The sequence below is a fragment of the Rhea pennata genome, unplaced genomic scaffold, assembly GCF_028389875.1.
Source record: "Rhea pennata isolate bPtePen1 unplaced genomic scaffold, bPtePen1.pri scaffold_23_2, whole genome shotgun sequence".
In the NCBI taxonomy this organism is placed as follows: Eukaryota; Metazoa; Chordata; class Aves; order Rheiformes; family Rheidae; genus Rhea; species Rhea pennata.
The window spans coordinates 3,003,659-3,024,168 of NW_026907676.1; positions in this window are offsets into that span (position 1 = coordinate 3,003,659).

The window sequence follows — 20,510 nt, forward strand, 5'->3', positions numbered from 1 at the left end:
GTGCCACGAGATGGCAGGGCATCATGCTTGGGACGCAGGAGTCCTGGCAGCCACACTGGTACCTGAGCCAGAGAGGACCATCAGTCGGGGCTTTGGCCGCAGCCTCCAGCTCCCTCCAAGCACACTTTCCACAGCCATGTTCAGCATTAATGATCTCTGTGACAGCTCCCGGGGAAGCGCTCCCAAACTTCTTACCCTCTAAGGGAAGCGTTAGCACCCGCTGTCCACGCTGCCTCCCCTGGCCAGCGTCCCAGAGCTCCATCCTTCTCCTCCCTGCTCTGGGTCACCCCTACAGCAGGAGGTGATGAGGAAACACCACCGCCTCCTCTTCCTCCTCCTCTTCCACACTTCACGGTAGCCCGTGCTGCCCTGGCCTCCCCTCGCTGACTCCCGCTCGGCCTTGGCGGCTCCTCGCAGCAGACTGGTGCCGAGAGCAGCTCCAGTGCCTGGGCTCCGCCAGCCTGGCCAGGACGTGTGTGGAGAGGCTGTGTCCGTGTGCGAGAGGGCAGCGGTCACTGTGACACGGGATGTCCCCTGTGAGCACAGCCCGTGTCACAGAGGGGCACAGCCATACTTGTCCCCACGCCCCCCTCACCCACTTGGAGGCAGGCACTGCATGGGATGCTCGGGGGCTGCCCCTGACCCCATGCAGGTCGTGCGGCAGGGACAACCCCACTGGAGGTCCTGCCTGGGCTGGGCATTATGGCTGCTCTCACCCGGCCATGGCCCTGTGCACAAAACCTGGTGGTGAGGGAGGGCGGTGAGCACGGTGCTGCGCTCGCCCCACGGCGACACAGCCGACGTGGCTGCCGTCACTGGGGCAGGAAGCGCTGACAACTGACTGCCACAAAACCTCCACCAATTCCTTCGCGGTGACTGAAACATTCTTCCAGCACCTTGAACCCACGGTCCTGCCCTTGGCAGTTTGCTTGTGCAGAAAACTGGCAGGGAATCCCCGCTCAGCGCTGTCAACCTGGCACTTGGCATCAGGTTAAATGCAAGTTCCCAGGATTTCAAAAAGATGCCCGAAGGAACATCTCTAAGACACAAGAGACCCTCCGAGGTGTTCCACAGATCTCCGCTCCGAACACACACAAACCGGGGGTAGAAATGCCTTAGGAGGTGAGGAACTAAGAAGCACGGAAATGCAACCCATCCACACACGGAAATAACCCACTGCTCAAGAAGGGCTCAGCAACTAGGTCTTTCAAAAACTCTCAGCTGCACACCTCCCCACCAAGCAGAAGGCAGGAGTCAAAGCAGTACGTCGGCTAAGACAAAGAGGAAGCCTTCTGAAAACTTCTGCCTCAGGAACAGAGACTCAAAGCAGTTTCTAAGGGCTCTTTTCCTTTTTGGTATTTGGTTTTTCTATTTCCTTTCCAAAAGAATAGCAGGTGCTCCAAGGATACATTGGTCTTTTTTCAACAGAAATCATGCTTTTGCCAAAGGTAGGCTCCCCAGGGCAGCTGGTACCATCACTGCTGCGCTCTCTCCCTCTTGGATCAGATGCACAAAGACTTCTTACAACAGAACTGCAGCTTTCGTAGGACACACGGAATATTTGCCGTCAAGATGCTACTGAAGTCCTGCTGAAGAAATTGGGAAGTTTGTGCTAAAGGCAACTTCATCCCTCTGGAAACTCATTCTCCTTCAGCACATGCTGCTATTTCAGAAGGTAGCACTCAAGACAGGGCCAAGACGCAGCACAGGGAAAGAGCTGCTGCAGGAAAAGCTCCAGGCACTGGAGCCAGGGCCACAGAAGGAGCGGAAACTCAAGCAGAAATGCTGCGGGAGGGGGAACCTGGCCAACGCCCACACACCCCTCCCGTGCAGCCATCCCCCTCAGAGCAAGACCCGCGTGCCCTCTGCCACCCGCAGAGCCGCCACACTGCAGGCCCCGGGGCCAGGCCACCAGCCCCCTGCGCTGCAGCCAGACCTCCGGCAGAGCAGAGGGGCACAGCTCCTGGAGCGGGCCCGGGTGCCGCTGCCCTGCCGCTGCTTGGTGTGCTGTGCCGAGGGCCTGGCGGTCTCTGCTGCCTGGGCTACCCCCGCAGCTGCATCACAGCGTTTCCCCTCCTTTCTCCCCTGCGTGTGCTGCTCTGGGGCTCCCTGGGGCTCCCGGTGTGGGACGGAGGAGCGGGGGGGTGAAGCTCCTGTGCTGACACTGATGCTGAGGGTCCCCGCGCAGCCGAGACGGCCCTGACCAGCCTCCACCGCAGGCGGCTCCGAGCCACGGGGCCGCCCGCAGCAGGGGCGCAAGAGCCGGGGGCTCCCGTGGGGCCGGAGGCGGCCCAGGCCCGGCCGGGCCTCGCCCAGCCGCTGCTGGCACACGGCCGGGCTGCGGCGGCTCCGGCCCCCCCGCCCGCACAGCCGCTCGCTCCGCCCCGACAGCGGCCTTCGGCCCCGGCGCTGCAGCTCCCGGCGCCGCGGCTAAAGGCTCCGGGCGGCCCCGCGCCGGCAGACGCCGCCCCGCGCCGCAGCAGCCGCCTCCCGGCCCCGCCCCGCCCCGGCCCCGCCCCTCGCCGCCCTCCTCCGTGCCAGTGCGCATGCTCCGCCCCACCCCGTCACTGCTCCGCCCCTCCCCTCGGGGACCCGCCCCCCGCGGCCCCAGGCCCGCCCAGCGCACGCGCACTGACGACCCTTTCACGCCCGCCCCGCCTCCGTCTTTCCCAGCCCCACTGGAGCCAATGGGGGAGCGCCGGGTGGGAGGGTCCTGGGCGCGGGAGGCGTCACTTCCGGCGGTGGGGGCGGGGCCCGTGTGGCCATGGTGCCGGCACAGGTGCCCGCTGGCCCCGCCGCCGCCTGGCCCTGGAGCGGTGCCGCTCTGCGGCCGCCGAGAAGCAGCTGCGGCAGCGACGGGCATTGGCGGCGGCTGCACAGGGAGCCCAGAGTGACGCTGCCGCGCGGCAGCTGCTCCTGTACGTGGAGCCTGCGGCGGTGGCTGCTGCCCGCGGCCCAGGCCGTGAGCGAGGGGCAGCGGCGCCCGCGCTGGCCCTGGGCTGCGGCAGTTGTGCTGCAGGGCAGCGTCCGCAGGGAAACGCTGCTGCCGGGCGCTGCTGCCGCAGGGCCCCGCTCTGCTCTGGGGCCTGGGCGAGGCTCGGGGACGGGAGGGGACAGGAGGGGAGGGGCGGGTGAGAAAGCTCTGTGCTGGGCTGTGGCGGCTGCTGCCTGTGAGCATCCCAGGGACACAGAGGGGGTTTTTGGCTGCGCTGCGGCCTGTCAGGGGCCGAGAAGGCCTGAGGTGTGAGAGCTGCAGCACTGGTGGCACCGCAGGCAGCCGTGGAGGAGTGAGCGGAACAGAGCAGCTGCTTTCTTTGCTGCTTCTGCCGCTGAATGCTCTGGCCTGGTGGAAAGCAGAAACGCTCTGGGTGTGCGTGGGCAACTGGTGGGGAAAGTAGACAGGCAGGAGCTGGTGTTGTAGTGTGGCGGGGCAGTGCAGCTTTCAGTTGTTCGTGATTAACTGTGAAAATTTAAGTGTTTTTTTCTTCAGCTTCAAGTGATGAACTGTCCTCACCGGGCAAAGGGGAAGGATGTGAGCAAGCCCTTGCACGGCGAGTGTTTTCAGAGCATTGACAGGTTATGGCCTGTCTTTCCCAACGTTTCCAATATTCCTCAACCCCAATAACCTTATTCCTTACAAGCATGGCCGCGTAGTTAAGCTGTTAGCCCTGAAGGTCACATTGTGAGACTAGCCAGTAGTGATGCTACTGGCTGGGACTGGGAGCCAAAGAGCTGCAAAGACGAGATTTTGTTGAAGAAAGCTTGAAGAAGACTTACAGTGTTTCCTACTCTTTGCATCAGCTGTGAATCACTTGACAAAATAGTTCCAGCAACTGTTGCCTTCTGCCTAGTGAGGAAGCGTGCAGCGCAGACCGAGCTCCGGAGCAGAGCTTTAGCAGGACCTTATTAAAGTGGGTATTTGTGAGTTGCTTTTCTGTCTTTCTTCCCTGTCGGACGTAGACTTTTCTTTTCCTGGAGCTTTCAGAAGGTCAGGATGAACTCGTTAGCTTTGGACCTTCAGTGGCTCAGTACTCTTTAGCGTGTCGCTTTCCTTGAGGAAGGAGGCAAGCTTTACATCTCAGCCTGGGTAGTCCATTGTTGCTAGCAGCACTGAGAAAGCAGCGTTGGGTGCTCGAAGGGGTGTTGCTGGAAGGCCTGTGAGAAAGGGGGGAGAGATGTGGTGGTGGTGGGAGAAGTAGCTGTGTCTGAGTGGGCAAGGTGTGTGGGGTGCTGCTGAGATGCTGCAGCGGTGTCAGTAGCTGCCGGTAGAGAGGCCTTCCTGTGTTTTGGTGGGAGGTTCTGCCCATGGAGGCCTGGGTGGAAGAGCATGGCCAGACTGGCGCAAGGAGGAGAAAGGGAGGGGTTACCCATCGTTCAAGTAATGAAGACGCCTTATTGTTCGTAGGTGTCATGTATTGCGGAAAACCCTGGCTCTTCTGTTAAGTCCTTGTGACTGCAACTGTGTGGCTTTTCATCCGTTCTTTTCTCTTTGTGACCACCTGTGTGTCCCGTGGCCTGAGGAGGTGTCGTGGGAGCTAGCCCTAGGCCTGATGTTACCGTGCTGCGTGAATGTGAGAGGCTACTCTACTTCTGCTGCCAGCAGGAGGGATCTCATGTCAGTAGAGTGACCTGTAGTCCAGGCATTGTGTTCTGGTTGTGTGCCTCTAGCCATGGGCAGCAGCCAGTGCATTTGAGCGGAAAGCCTAAAACGATTAGGTGGAGGAAATGTAAATCAGCCAGAGCACTTATGCTCCTTGTGCCTCTGTCGGAAGCTATGGGAGGCAGCAAGGTGTGCCTGGAAAGAAAGAAAGAAAAGGCAGAAAGAAAAATCGCTGTGGCTGAAGTGGCTTTGTAAAGTTCATGTGAAAGGGAAAATGTGCGTTCGAAAGTGTATGAGAGAGGCTTTAGTGTGCCAGTGGGTTTCTGTGGTGTAGGCTGAACTGTGTTCTCACCTCACAGCAGTGACCATTGCTTTGTAGTGGCTGGCCGCTTGCAGGGACGGGAGATGATAAAGCCCTGGTGCCCCCTTGGGCGCCTTTTCCTTAGCTTAATCGTGGAGTTACAGAAAATTCTTAACTAATTCCTTTGTAACTGTTGGCAATTTTGTTGGTGGGTTGTTTTTTGTGATGGCAGAGCTTCCAAAAGAAGTAAGTGACTTGCAGCTTTTCTGGACAAGCCTGGTTGCATTGTTTGCATTACTATTTATTTGAGGAAAGCTTGTCTTGTGGTGCAACTGAGAAGCTCTGCTGGAGAGCCAGAAGCAGCCTCTATTGTTGCAAAATGGCTAGTACGGGCCAGTGTGGAGTCTCAGAACGAACCCGCTAGCAGCTGCCCTACTTCAGTTCTCACGAACTTTCACAGGCTTGTTTGTTGGAGTTGAGACTTTCTCCTCAGGCAGTCAGGATTAGCTGTCTGCACTAGCACTCCTAAGCATAGAGCTCTGTACATTTATTTCTCCTTACAAGTCGGCTTGAATTTTTTCTCTCAACACGTTGCCCTCTTTCAGTGCAGCTATGAAGGGCGGTGATCTTTGGGGCCAGCTGGGCTCTCTGTTACCCTGCTGGATTGCCTGCCTCGAAAGCACCATGGGATAGCATGAGTGTCCATTGTAGGTCTCCCCTCTGCAAAGGTGGATGCTTGGTGACAAAAATAGCTATTTTTGGAGGCGAAGGGATGCATGTAGGAAGCAGTGCAATGTGTGTGTGTTTGCTTGGTCTTCAGAGTCTGCATGGTTCTACTCGTGCTCCCTTCCAACGGAGGATAATCCGCCTCCTGACTAGCCTCTAGAATGCAAGTGAACGTCTTCAAGACGTGTTTGTCACTCAGTGAGGTGGTCTTTAGTCAGAGTGAGCTAACAGTGCTTTGGGTGCAAGGGTGGTTGGAAACATCCAAGTTTTGCCTTGCAGGATAACACCTGGTTTGCAGTATTCCTCCGCAGTAGATGCCCAAGCACTTGACAGAGGAGGTGCTGGTGGCTTGCCTGTGTCCCAGGTAGTGAAAGTGCTGCAGAGAAAGAAAGGGCTCCTGCCGTGCGTTGAGGGAAGAAAGTGGGAAAGGAGCCCAGCTTTCCCTTCTCTCCTCACCTTGTTGCTCTGGAAGAATGGTGCTAGGTGCTGACAGGATATTTTCCCCTGCTCATGCAGGCAACAGAGGTCGTAGCCGGATGCAGCACTGCAAAAAGCCTTTCGTAGCTAGGAGGTGGATTCCTCAGAATCGACTGGGACAGCAGTGACAAGAGCTGAGTTCTGTCTTTCTGTGCTTCTCTCAGGCGTTGGAGAGCAGCGGAACAGCCTGCAGACATGAAGGGACTAAAGAGTCCCATGAGCAGGACAAACCAGTGAAGCAAGGCAGTGCAGAGGTAAGCTTCTGTTGTTTATCATTTCTGTTTTAGGGAAAGATGATAGAGTATATTCAGCCGTAAATATTTGCCCTCTTCCGTGTATGTTGTTGAGTGAAGAATGCTGTTGTGCCAATTGTTTTTCCCCTGGGAAGGGGCAGCATTCTTCGGCAGATGGCACTTTCAGGGAGAATTCCTGCTGTCATGTCTTTTGTTGCTGTGCCATTCTGAGCACTCTGCACTGCGCTCTTTGAATTCTTCCCCTCTTGCCTGTTGAGTGTAACACTTCAAAGCCCACCATGCATCAGCTTAGTTGACTCACAGTACAAGGTTGCAGCATGTGTTGAGTCTCCTCTTAGGCATTTGGTGAGCTACACGATGCATCTTTTGCCTTTCAGTTGTGATAAGGACTGAGATGAGAAGTACAAGCCTGACTGTGGAAATGAGCATGATCAGTCTGAGTCTCACCTGCAGGCCTATCTAGGGAGTCTTTGCTGAGCTTCTTAACGCTTGTTCAAAGCAAAGCACCTCTGTGGCTTTCTTGCATCTCTTTAAGCGTGGAAGCAGTAGCACGTGGTTGCAGAGTTTGAAAGCAGCCATGCCGAAATCGTGCTGGTTTATTGATTGTGTGTGCAGAATATCCTTCTCGCACTTGTCTGCATGATCAAGACGTTTTTGCATTGCCTGTTAGTCAGGCTGTGCTTGCTTGCTAGCACTGGGCTTGGAAAGGGCTAGCAAAAGAAGGTCTTCCTAAAGGCTGCAGAGTAGTGCTGTGGCCTGAGGAGAAAGGGTGTTTTTGGTTTACGCAGCCTCCACAAGCAGAAGATGCTGTTGCAGATCCGATTGTCGGACTCCCGAGTGGTCACCTCTGTTTCCCGCTCGCTCGCTGTTGCGAGGGCTGCAGCCTGCTGTGGGAGACGAGGCATTTGCTGTCCTTGTGTTCATTGCTCCTCTGCTTTCTTGTGTTTACTAGTCCTGGTGACTTCTGTCAGCTTGTGCTCTTGCTTCTTGCACCTGTTAGCCCTGCCATGAAAACAGGTGGAAAGAACGCTGCCCTTCAAAGTAAGCACTGTGAGACAAAACACCAGGCTGCTGTGGCTAACTGAGCAGCCAACCGAGGAAGGCAGTGATGCTGTGCTCTGAAAGACTATTGCAGTTTCCAAGCTCTAGCTTCGGAGGCTTGAGAGGCCTTGTTTCAGCTGCCTGCTGCGCAGAGGTTAGTGTGCTGAGGACTTTGTCTCCTGGAGCTGTGTCTTTTCAGGCCACGGCGAGAGGGCTCATTGCTGCCTTTGAGGAAGGCAAGCCGGGGAAGATGCTGCCCCTGGAGAGTGTGTGTGAGTTTGCTTTCCAAAGGTCTTTGCTGACCTGCCGCTGCAGATCTCAGCCGTGTCCGTGGGCAGCTTCTGATTTTCAGCCTTGAGAAGCACAGTATTCCCGAGAGCACCTGTACGTCTTGTGTGGTGATGCTGCGCACAGTTAGTCACACCTCAGATACTCAAGAATACTCAGAATACTGAAGAACCTAGGTGAGTTGGAGCGGGTGACAAGTGTTTCTAGGCAACTCTGTAGTAAGCAAGCAAGCACCGAAGCGTGGGAACAGAAGCTGAGACTGGAGCTCTCTCAGGCAGCTGCCTGCTCCCGTTTTGGCAGCAGCAAAGTGTTTGAACCAGCCGTTTCCAGGTATGTTAGGTGGCCTAACACCAATCGCTAGCTGGCCTGGCATCCTTAGATGTCTTTGCCACTGATGTAGAGGTAGTGAGGACGGTTACAGCAAGAGCTTGGCAGAGCAGATGGGCTGCTGAGCTCAACGGGAGTTTTTTTCAGCCTGTTGCTCTCTTGGACCGTGTTGAACTTGTACCGCCTCGGAGGGAGAATCGGAGCAGGGCCATATATAGTGATTCTTTTCCTTAGCCTCTTCTTCTGGCAGGCTGTGGCCTGGGAGCTTCCGCAGCTAGATGCAGTAGCTTTAGATAACCTTCCTGGTGTTTGTTCTTCCAGAAGCACCCCCGCTCTGTGGGCTCTAAGGACACCATGAATCTACAGAAGGGCCGAACGAAATTCCATCCTCAGATTTCCTGTTGCTTTTCTCGGGATGTTTGCTTTACTTCTTCTGAGCTCTGCTGAGCAAGGGGCTTGTGGTTTCGTGGACATCTCCTTTGACTGGTTGGGTCCCTTTGCCAATCGGCATTATTGGTCACAGCCTGTCACTGCGCATGTAAAGTTAAGATTTGGGATTTTTCTCCGACAGATGCTTTGCTTCCCCTGCAGAGAATATCCACGGACACTGTCTTGCCCAATCGTTGAGTGTCCTTTGATGCTTCTGCAGCAATTTTCTGTTGGCCTAAAAGACGGAGATGAATGAATGCTTTTTTGTGTTTTGTTTCCAACAGGCAGCCCTTGCCGGAAGCAAACAAGTCAAAGAGACGCCTGGAGCTGTTTTTATCTGGAGTGGTTCTGCAGAGCCTGGAGTCCTGTGTATGAGAGCACAGCTTTGACTGGAAAAAGGACCTGGAACTCCTCTTCACAGGGGCCCTAAGTGGTGCTAAGGAGGCTAAGCTGTTAGAGAAAGCCCATCAGCATCTCCTGCTCTTCTTAGTGTACCAGCTGAGAGGGCAAGTGGGCCAGGAAACCAGCACAGAGGAAGCTTCTCCCTCTGTTCTCTCTTCTCCATTAGGAAAATCCACACCACCTGAATAGAGGCAACCGTGTTTTTTTTTTCTGTGCAAGTTCAGCAGGTTATGTCTGCAGAGACAAGTGTGTCATCTGAGCCGGGCATGTGAAGCCCCTCAACAGTTGCAGATGTCTTGCCCAGAGGAAAGAGGAGGGGAAGTTCTGTTGCTGTGAAGTGTCTGGGGCAGGGCCTGGAGTCTTACAGCTCTCTGCATGTTTGGTGCATAGGAGCAGGTCAGGGGGTTCACGGGGCAGAGCTGTATTGTCTGTCTTGCTTTCTGGTACCTGCTTCCCACCAGTAGCTGTGCAATTCTTCCTGGGCCAGGGACTGCAGCGAATGGCTTTGTGATGTGTGTGGTGCCTGTGTCTTTTGGGGAGGAATGTGTTTTACTCTTTGCCCTGTTAGACCAGTAGTTGTTTTCAGGTGCAGCTTTTCCTCAGGGGCTTGCAAGCTGTTATTACTGAAGTAAAAGTGTTAGCATCTGCCAATCTTCTGAAATCAAGTTCACCAGTCCCCTCCTGTCCCTTTCATCCACTGGTGTGCCTTTGCATGCAGAATGTCAGCCAAGAGACTAAGGCAGGCCTGTGCTGCTCGCAAAGCCGCCAGTTCTGTGGGCTCTTGCAGTGCCTTGCCACTGAAGGAGGCTACTTTCTGGTTTCAGCTGCCCAGAGCCTTCTGCTACATCGAATTCCAGGTGCAGAGCAACTGGGGGAACCCCAGGTACACGTGCATTTATCGAGTGCAGGTTCATGGGGTGATGGCAAGGCAGAACTACCAGCTGAGCCACGAGACAAGAGAGTTTCTCTAATCCAGAATAAAAAGAGAAGATGTGGCAGCTCTCGTTCATGTTTTTTTGCCCCACCTGGAGCTTGATTCTTGAGGCAGACTATAGGGCATGTGCGTGGTGAGCATCTGAAGAGAGAGGCAGGAGAGGCGCTGGGTCTCTGCAAAGCATGGCTATGCATCCAGGAAGTCTGAGGGCACTCGGCTTGCTCTGAGAACATTCTGCAGAGTAAAGGAGGAAGGAGACTCTTTGAAAAGGATCCTCCACAGGTCCTGTGATCTGTAGCAGAGGCATGTGCCACCTTGTCTCTGCAGGGCCAGTGAGCCTGCCTCAGCCCTCAGCTCCTGCAGTGCTAGTTCCGCTTGCATCTCTCCTGAGGAAAGGACCTTTCTGGCAGCGTTGAAAGATGGGCCCTGTCTTTGGCTCTGGGGGCAGGGCAGGGTCCTTGGACTCCAAGCGAAAGCCCCAGCTAGTGCAGCTGCAGCTTTTGCAGCTGAGTGGATAGCCTGCAAGTTCTCATTTCATGGGAGAGCAGCACGCCAAGGCAGGGAATACATTGCAGCGGGCAGAGCAGAGGAGTTGAAAGCAGGCCTCTCAGCAAGAGTGTGCCCACTCTCTCCCTTCTTCAGCAGTGGTGGGAGACCCAGAGGGCTTGAGGCTGTCCTGCCTTTCCCACTCCTCACCCACATAGTAACTACTAAGGCAGCGGAGCTGCCTGCATGCAGGCAGTGTGGCCAAAGGCGACCCTGCCTGACCATACACACAACAAGTGCATTGTAGAAGTACCAAGTAGCTTGCACTGCTCAAGGAAGTTCCCCAAGAAGTGTCGGAATGCTCCAGGGAACACGCTGCCAAGGATCTTTGCAGAGTTGAGTGCCATGCACTCATATTTTCTAAACACACAACATCCCCCACTAAGTACCTAAGCCAGTGTGAAGCCACAGCAGTCCCAGTCCCGCTCTCCTGTGGTCTGCACAAGGCTTGGGTTAGGATTTGGGTTTGGCTTTGCTGGGGGGCTTGGCTGGCTCTTGCCTTCTGCACCTGCTGGCAGCAGTGGAAGACTAGACAAGAGGGGCAGTTAGCGTGAGCACAGAGTGGTCTACTCTCCTTCTGGCCTCTCCTTCTTAGCTGTGTGCTTGCTGCGTCAGCTCCTGTAGAGCGAGCACATGGAGCAATGTGAGCTGACACGCCACAGTTGCTAGGCCTCGCCTGTGTCCAGTTGTGACCGTGCCAGTTCAAGGGAGGCACTGCAAAACTGGAGCGGCTGCAGGAGGGAACTGCAGAAACTGTGGCCTGGAACATCAGGGCCTGGCGTGCACTGAGTAGGACTCATTTCCCCTGAGCAGTCTGCCCTGGCACCTCCAGCCCTGGCCAGGAGCCTAACTGAAGCTCCAGCCCTCTCCTCGTGGGAGCTGTCTGGAAGCTGTAGCCGTCTCCGTAGAATCACAGAATCATAAAATCCTAGAATCGGTAAGGTTGGAAAGGACCTCTGGAGATCATCTAGTGCAACCTCCCTGCTCAAGTAGGGTCACCTAAAGCATGTTAGACAGGGTTGCATCAAAGTGGGCTTTGAATATCTCCAGAGAAGAAGCCTCTGCAACCTCTCTGGGCAACCTGTTCCAGGGCTCTGTCACTCTCACAGTGAAGAAATTCCTCCTCATACTCTGGCAGAACTTTTGTGGTTCATTTTTTGCCCATTGCCTCTTGTGCTTTCACATGAGACAGCTGAAAAGAGTTTAGCCTCATCCCCTTGACACCCTCCCCAGGATGTATAAGGGAGGATGTATAAGTATACACATTGATAAGATCCCCCCTCAGCCTTCTCTTCCCCAGGCTGAAGAGGCCCAGCTCTTGCAGACGTTCCTCAGAGGGCAGACGCTCCAGCCCTCTGATCACCTTTGTAGCCCTACGCTGGACTCTCTCCAGCAGCTCCATGTCTCTCTTCTACTGGGGAACGCAGAACTGGACACAGTACTTGAGATGAGGCCTCCCCAGGGCTGAGGAGAGGGGCAGCATCACCTCCCTCGACTTGCTGGCAACACTCTTCCCAATACACCCCAGAATACCATTGGCCTTCTTGGCCACAAGGGCACATTTCTGGCTCATGGTCAATTTGTCATCCACCAGCACTCCCAGGTCCTTCTCTGCAGAGCTGCTCTCCAGAAGGTTAGCCCCTAGCTTGTACTGGTGCCGAGGGTTATTATTCCCTAGGTGCAGGACTCTGCACTTGCCCTTGTTGAACCTCAGGAGGTTCCTCGCCGCCCAGCCCTCCAGCGTGGCCAGCTCTCTCTGAATGGCAGCACAGCCCTCAGCTGTAGCAGCCACTCCTCCCAGCTTGGTATCATCTGCAAACTTATTGAGGAGCCACTCTGTCCCTTCGTCCAGGTCATTGATGAAGAAGTTGATCAGGATGGGACCCAGTACTGAGCCCTGGCAAACTCCAATAGCCACAGGCCTCCAGCTCCGCACCACTGATGACGACCCTCTGAGCTCTGCCTTTCAGCCAGTTCTCAATCCACCTCAGTGTCCACTCATCTAACCCACGCTTCTTGAGCTTCTCTAGGAGGATGTCAGGGGAGACAGTGTCAAGAGCCTGTTCTAGTTAGATTCCCGGGGGCCAAACATCCGGTTTGGCCAGGCAGCACAAACTCACACACACAAACACACAAACACTCTTCAATAGCAAGCAGTTTATTAGTAGATACTTACAAACAGACCGACCCAATGGTAATCTCGAGAAGGAGCACCTCAGTGCTTGTCCTGATCGTCTGCATGGCGAGAGGGAGAGTCGGCAGGCACAATCTTTTCGGGCGTCCCCGAGGAGGCAACGTGGTCCTCTGTTGTGTAGCAGCCTCACCCTCCTTTGGAAAACTCCGGCATTTATGATTACTTGCAGTAGGCGAGAGTCCCGGCACCTGGGGCCAGCAAGTGCAGGGAGTCTAGCCCAACTCCGCCCCGGTTGCATAACCGGGCTCTGATACTGCACACGTGTGCAGACTTATTTCGGGGCCACATTTGACTTTGGGGGTCGCTATTTCACTACTCTTCAGCTTCTGACCTTCATGTTGACTGCTTCTCATGGTGATTCTGTGGCTGGAAGCCACAGAAAGGTGGAAAGGTGATGGAACAGCTCATCCTGGATGTTGTCTCCAGACACATGGAGGAAAAGAAGGTGATCAGGAGTAGTCAGCATGGATTCACCAAGGGGAAATCCTGCTTAAGCAATCTGATAGCCTTCTCTGATGGCGTGACTGGCTGGGTAGATGAGGGGAGAGCAGTGGACGTTGTGTCCCTTGACTTCAGCAAGGCTCTGTATCAGTGCTACGTGATACTTGATGGGAATGGTCCGTGTTGCAACTTTTGTATCTGTACCACCTGCTATTTGGTGAGCATAGTCTAGTGCTGTAACTTCTTAGTGCCTAGAACAATACCGCTGTGTTAAGCGGGATACAAACAAGTAACTAACAAGGTCATGGAAATCTGTGAGAAAGAACAGCAGTTGGATACATATAGATTCTGTGGCTTCCAGAATCTCCTTCTTGAGATTACCATCGGGTCACTCTGTTTGTAAGTATCTACTAATAAACTGCTTGCTACTGAACAGTGTTTGTGTGTGAGTTTGTGCTGGCTGGCCAAACCGGATGTTTGGCCCCCGGGAATCTAACTACAACAGGCCCCCGCCCCATTTGGTAGTGGGCCCGCATTTTCACTAGCCCTCCTCTTGCTACTGATGTATTTGAAGAAGCCCGCCCTGTTGTCCTTAACATCCCTTGCCACACTCAACTCCAAACGGGCCTTCGCCTTCCTTGCTACATCTCTACACACTCTGACAGCAGTCCTATAAGTCTCCCAAGTAGCCTGTCCCCTCTTCCACATTCTCTGTACTTTCTGCTTCTGTTTGAGTTTTGCCAGGAGCTCCTTGCTCACCCCTGCAGGTCTCCTGCCCCCTTTGCTGGACTTCTTTCTCCTTGGGGTGCACTGCTCTTGAGCTTGGAGGAAGTGATGCTTGAATACTAGCCAGCTCTCCTGGACCTTCCTTCCTTCTATGCCCTTAACCCATGAGATTCCTCCAAGTAGGTCTCTGAAGAGCCCAAAGTCTGCCCTCCTGAACTCCAGGGTTGCAATCATGCTTATTGGTTGAAGTCTCCCATGAGAACCCGGGCCTGTGATCGTGAGGCTCCTTCCAGCTGTCTGTAGAAGGCCTCACTGACTTCCTCTTCCTGGTCAGGTGGCCTGCAGTAGACACCCACGGCAGTGTCCCCCATGCTAGCCTGCCCTTTGTTCTTCACCCATAAGCTCTCGACTGCCTCCTCCTCCACCACCCCTAGGCAGAGCTCGATGCATTCCAGTTGCTCTCTCACATGAAGGGCAACTCCCCACTACCTCGCCTTCCTGGCTTGTCTTTCCTAAAAAGCACATAGCCATCCATGACAGCATTCCAGTCAGGCGAGCTATCACACCGTACCTCTGTAATTGCAATGAGATCATGGCCCTGCGACCACACACACATCTCCGGTTCTTCCTGTTTATTCCCCATGCTGCATGCCTTGGTGTACAAGCACTTCAGAGAGGTAGTCATGCATGCAGCTTTCCCAGGAAGGGTGATGTGTCTGCTGCTTGTGTCTCTTGGGGAGGAATGTGTTTTACTCTTTGCCCTGTTAGACCAGTAGTTGTTTTCTGGTGCAGCTTTTCCTCAGGGGCTTGCAAGCTGTTATTACTGAAGTGAAAGTGTTTTTGCTGAGATGTCCTGCTTTGCATGCATGTAGGAGGAGAATGGACAAAGCCATGCTGCCTGCAGAGTGGCAGGTGTTGAGTGTTCTCCAGATGAATGTTGTCACCTCCAAGAATTGCTTATCTTAGAGATCGGAGCCATGTAGTATAATATAGTATATAGAGAGGAGGTTATTTTAGATATTGGGGGTATGTAGTATAATATATATTCTATATTTTTATGTATATGATAAATGTGACTGTCATTCTTGTATCACAGTTATAATTTCAAATCCTCAGATCTTGCCACTGTGCAAAAGAAGTGACATGGTCATCATTCTGGGGTCATCCCCCACTACCTTCCTGTGCCTCTCCCCTCCCCTCAGAGCTCTCCTCTCCATGGGGAAGGTTTTCTCACCCGCTTCATGACCTTACAGTGCCTGCCTGCCTGCAACCCCAAAAGATTGCTGCAAGAGAAGTGACCTCCCAAAGCAGCTGCCAGCCATGCCACCTTTCCCTGCCTCTGCCTCCGCCCTCTTCAGGAGCTCTCCTTTCTGCTGGGGGTTTTGTGCTGCCCCCGCTGAGCTCACAGTGCCCACCCGCCTGCTTGCCTGCTGATGGCCTCTCAGGCCGCAGTCACAGAGGTGATCTGAGTCACTGTTGCGGGAGGGGGCATGGTGTGTGGGGCACTCTCCTCCCACGACATGGCCATGACGAGCACAGGCCTGTTGTCTGCTGGTGCTCTGAGAGCTTCAGCAGAAAGCAGCGTTCAGAGCCTCATGCTGGGCTGCGGGCTGCCATGGGGGAAGCTGGGCTTGCCTCTTAGCTGGCACTGCTCCTGGGCCAGGGCTGCCCCATGGAGTGCTGCCCCTTCACTGTCTCTGCAGCTGAAGGGGGCAGGAGGAGAGTCTTGTAGCGGTTGCTGCTCGCATGCTCTGGCCCTCCCAGGGAGGGTTGATGGAGAGGAACAAACCCCTTCCCTGAGTCCCCTCTGCCAGCCCGTGCAGCACTGCTGTGTGTGTCACACCTGTCGCCAGCAGCAGCAGCAGGAGGCAGTGGGCTGAGGGAAATGTCCTCTCCAGGGTGATGTGCCCACAGCTCCAAGTGCCGCCTGGGTGCACGGCAGAGGGGCCACGGGAGCAGGTGGCTCTCATCCTGGCCAGGGAGCTGTCCACAGCCCTGAGGTGGGCAGCAGGGCTCCGCCTGCGCTGCTCTGCCCACCAGCACCCAGCAGCTGCTGAAGGGCAGCGTGCCCTCCCCTGAGGCTGGCACCAGGCCTGGGATCAGGGACGTTCCCATTCCTGCAGCACTGGTCCCATTCCCGACTGTCCTGATGCCAGAGCTGCCCCGGCAGGGCCCCTGCTAGGGCTTTCTGTGGTGCAGCGTGTTCAGCTGCTAACCAAAAGGTGGCTGATTGGAGCCCACCTAGAAACGGTGCCCTCTTGGTGGGGTGCCTGGGGAGTTGTGCTGCCCGGCAGCCTGGGTTTTGCTCATGGTCCCCTTGAACCAGTGCAGAGGAAGCTGCGCTAATCCTGTGCCTCTGCTTCAGGCTGCTGAGTTGCTCGGGGAGGGGGCTGTCTCCTGAACCTGGGCTGCTGTGAACAGAGGGGTTGTTGCTGGCACGGCTCGTATCATTGACCTTCCCAGTCACACCTGTGTTTGTGTGTGTGCGTGCGTGCGTGTGTGTGTGTGTATGCGTGCGTGCGTGCAGAGCTGGGTCTTGCTGAAGAGTGTTACCCAGGAAGGGAATGGGGAGGAGATCAGCAGTGCTAGGATCACCACGGAGCACAAGGCACACACTTGACTACAGCTAAAACAGAGTAAATCCAGGTTTAGTGACTGCTGTGCCTTCTGCCCTGTGTCCCCCTCCAAAGGAGAGAAGAAAGGGAACCATGAGGAGCCACAAGAGAATGCCACAAGCTTTCCCAAAGCATCTCATGGACGTGCCTGCACCAGCCCCTTGATGTGCTGGGACTCTCCCAGGGAGTGCTCTTTTCTGACCCCAGGAACTGACCTGGGAAACCCAGAGGGAAAAGGGAACATTCCCCCTCCTCACACCCGACGGGAGAGTGTGGGGCTCTGCAACTCAGCACTGCCTTCAAGAACACAGGACGCGTTGTTCAGACTTCTCACTGTTGCACAGCCCTGGTGTGCAAAAACAGAGCCAAAAGTCCAGGAGCACCTGCTCTAGCTGGATTTGTTGCACACAAAGTTGAAGAATACCAACTGACCTGAAGAGCAGGGCAAAGGGTTACAGCGATGCCCTGCTCACCCCTTCTGCACTGTGCACATGGGCTCAAACCTTGCTTGGATGGCTGGCCACTTCCTCTGCTCCCTCCTCTCACTTGAGCTCAGTCACTACAAAAGGCAAATTCTCTGCAGGTCCATCCCTGGAGAGCAGACTCTGGGGCAGCAGAGCTGCTGGTGGCTGGGACATGCGTGCTGCTGTGGGACATCCTTTCTGGACCATGCGGGATGGCCAGAGAAGCTGAAGAGCACTATGGAGGTTGCACACGTGTCGCGGAGAACCTGAGCTGAGATGCTTGTGCCATGCCCATCCCTGATGGGAAGGACAGAAGAGGCAAGGGCATGTAGCTGTGCTGGGTAGTTGTGTGTGTCCTTCTCTGAATTCCTGAAGAGGGAGAAGAAAGGGGTACAGTGCGACGGGGCAGTGAAAGAGGCCGTCTGAGTCCCTGCTCCAGCACCTGTGTGGGGACATGGGCGCTGTTGTGACATGTGCCTAAGGTGCAGACAGCTCTGCCAGAGCCGCCCATGGCAGGGTGAGTCCTTCATTCACCCTGAGCACAACATGGAGGGAGAGGACAGCACTCACAGTCCAGTGTGTGCTCGATCCTCGGCCTGACTTGTGAGCTGCAGAGAGGCTGAGACTGGTGACCGAGCAGGATGTCCTGGGTGACAGTGCAGGCTGAGCTCCTGATGGCAGAGCAGGGCTCAGCAGCAGCAAGAGCAGCCAAGAGGAGCAAAGCAGCTGGTGGGTTTGCAGGAGCAGGGCTTCTGCCTCTGTGCAGAGAGGGCCTGCGGGGGCTGCAAGGTGCTGCAGCTGGGCTGGCCAGGCCAGTCTGGTGGGTGAGCAGGAGGAAAAGAGCACATGGCCGCTGCCTTCCCTGGCAGGTGCCTCTTGACTCTGCCAGCTGATAAGCCAGCAGCAGGCAGGCCAGAGGACAGCTGCTGGGAGGTCCTCCAGGGCGTCGGAGAGCCTACCCAGCCGGATCACAGATCCCTGACTCCATCCTCTGCCACTACTGCTTGCTCTCCTCCTCCTTCAACACCTTCCACAAGCACAGGGGCCCTGAGACCTTTTGGTGAAGGCTGAGGCTAAGGCGGCACAGAGTAGCTCGGCCGCATGTGCTTTCCTCTCCTTAAGTCAACCACCCCATGCAGCAAGGTACCTCTGTCTTTCTCAGCCTACTCCTTTGGCTCAGGAAGCTCCTGTTCTCCTTGACGTCCCTTGCAAGGCTCAGCTCCAGCCGCACTCTGGCCTTCTTGACACCATCCCTGCACAGCCAGGACTTCTCGCTCTAGTACCTCCCTTGTAGCCTCTCCCTGCTTCCACCTCCTCTGTGCTCCCTTTTTTTCCACTGCACTTCCACCAGGAGGTGCTGGCTCAGCCAAGCCAGTCTCGTCCTACTGCTGCTCATTTGCCTGCATATCAAGCAGGGTTGTCCCTGTGCTTAGTAGGTGCTGTCCTCACATACCTGCCAGTTTTCCCCTGATCCTTTGCCCTGCAGACCTGCTTCCATGACATCCCCCTACCAGTTCCCCGACAAGGGGGAAGTTTCCTCACATAAGGTGCCCACTCTGGACTCTGCTACTCTCTTTCCACACTCCCCTCAGAGTCTGCAACTCCACTGATTCATGGTCGCTACAGCCAAGGCAGCCAGGGACTACCCTGGCCACACCCTCACGGTTGTGAGCTTCCAATGCCAGCCCTTGCTATCCCCAGGATTCCCTTCACACCCCCAAAACCAAGCCCTCAGTGCAACAAACAGGCACACCATACTTGAGTGGGCTCCCCTCTGGCGACCAGCACTGGCCCCAGGAAACAGAGGCCCTGGCTCAACTCTTGCCGCCTCACGAGGGCCAAACGAGCTCTTCCCACCTCCCTGACAAGGCAGCAATGCCCTTGCAGCAGGCGATGTGCTGTCATGAAAGGGCTGACTCCACTCCTCCGACTGGCACCCACAGAGAGCAGGAGGTCCCTGACACATCATGGGCACAGCTGCAGACAAACAGTTACCGCATGACCTCAGGAGAGAGCTGCCCTGCGAGCAGGCACGGACACTCAAGCCCATGCTCCTGATCTTTCCTTTCTTGGACCGCTGACATTCACAGGCCAAGGAAACAGTCACGGCCATTTGGAGAGGTGCTTTAATCCACAGGAACAAAGTTCTGCGTGTGTTCCAGGATGGCTGGCAGTCACTGGGGCCTCTCCTGCTGGCTGGGGAGGTGACTCTCCTCCCCACAGCTAAAGAACAAGAAAGGAAGATGCTAAGGGTGATGCACACAGAGAAAGAGAGAGCAATACAGCAAGAGTATTTCCAGCCGTGCGTGTTTGGATGTGCTTCTGAAGGGCATTTCCACGCTCACTATGATGTGAGCCAGTGCCCTGGCTCCACCCCAGGCCCTTGGTCAGCTCTTGGTCAGCCTGAGACTGAGTCTGGTGCGGCCAAGACTGAGGCTGAACGCACCGAGGCTGCGGAGAGGTGCGTAGTATCAAGGCCTGACTCAAACCAGTGGCCCTGGCCCTGGCATTCTGGCACCTCCGGGGGTGCCCCTCACTGCCCCTCAACACTGCCAGGCTTCTCCTGGAGCTGGCACACACTTACTCCCTCTCCTGTGTCTCCCGCCTCTCAGCTGCTCTTCTCTTCTTCTCCTCCTCTATGCGGGAGAAGAAAACATACACAATCTCTTCCTCATCTGATGACAAGGTGTACTTGACGACATCCTGAAAGCATGCTCTTTTTTCACAAAGCTGCACTCCGAGCTCCTCTTCCACAGCTGCAGGGAGGCAGGAGCCTGACCGAACCCTTGCCTGCCTTTCACTTCTCTGCTGAACCTGCAAGACAGGTCAAGGAAGCTTTTAATCTCCCTTCCAAGCACACTCAGAGCCTCTCTACAAGCACCAACACAGCAGCCAGTGACACTCCGCTTTCCCAGTGGCACTTCTCCCGCAAGCTCTGATCCCTCCTGACAACATAAAGGACCAAAGGGAATAGCGACTTGCACAGCAGGACACCTGCACTGCATTCATCCCAGAGAAAGACTGGTGATGGGGGTCCAGCCGCGCTGATTCTTCCTGCAGCACACTATTTCTTCTGCTGCTTGACTTGCACCAGACACTCAGCAATCTTAAGCTAGTAGTTGCAATATTCAGCCTCAAGCCCCGTAAGCAAATAGAGCCCACAGACAACTTCTCATAGGGGCTCTTTGCAACGCAGAAAGCAACCTCAATACGGCGCAAGCAACCTCCCCCCATCCCCTCCAGCAGAAACTGAAGTGTCCATCACCAGGGCAAAGCTGCAGCTCCCCAGTGGCATCTGCTATTCCCTAGGATCTCTTTCCTCACATCAAGAATGAGCGAAAGGCATTTGCATTGCCAGAGCAGAACTCCAAAAGGAAATCCTGCTGCCAGGCTCAGCAGCCCAGAGCACACAAGCCTCACACGCCCTCCTGAGCTCCAGTTTCCCCCTCACAATCACATACACTCACTCCGCAGACCGTCTCTTCTGAGGACTGCTGCTCTTCCTTCTCCTGCTTGTCTATGTGGGAGAAGTAAACAAACACTGTTTCCTCCTCCTCTGGCCCCAGGTGGTAGATGTACACATCCTTCACACTTGGCTTTCTCGCTCGAGGAAGATCATCAGCCCTCTCATCCTGGCTGGTCGAGGGTAGGCAGAGGTCAGGCCGCAGGTTTGTCAGCGTCTGTGACATCCGCCGAACCTGCATTGGCATCAGAGCAGCATTTGCATGACAGGTCTCCCCTCACT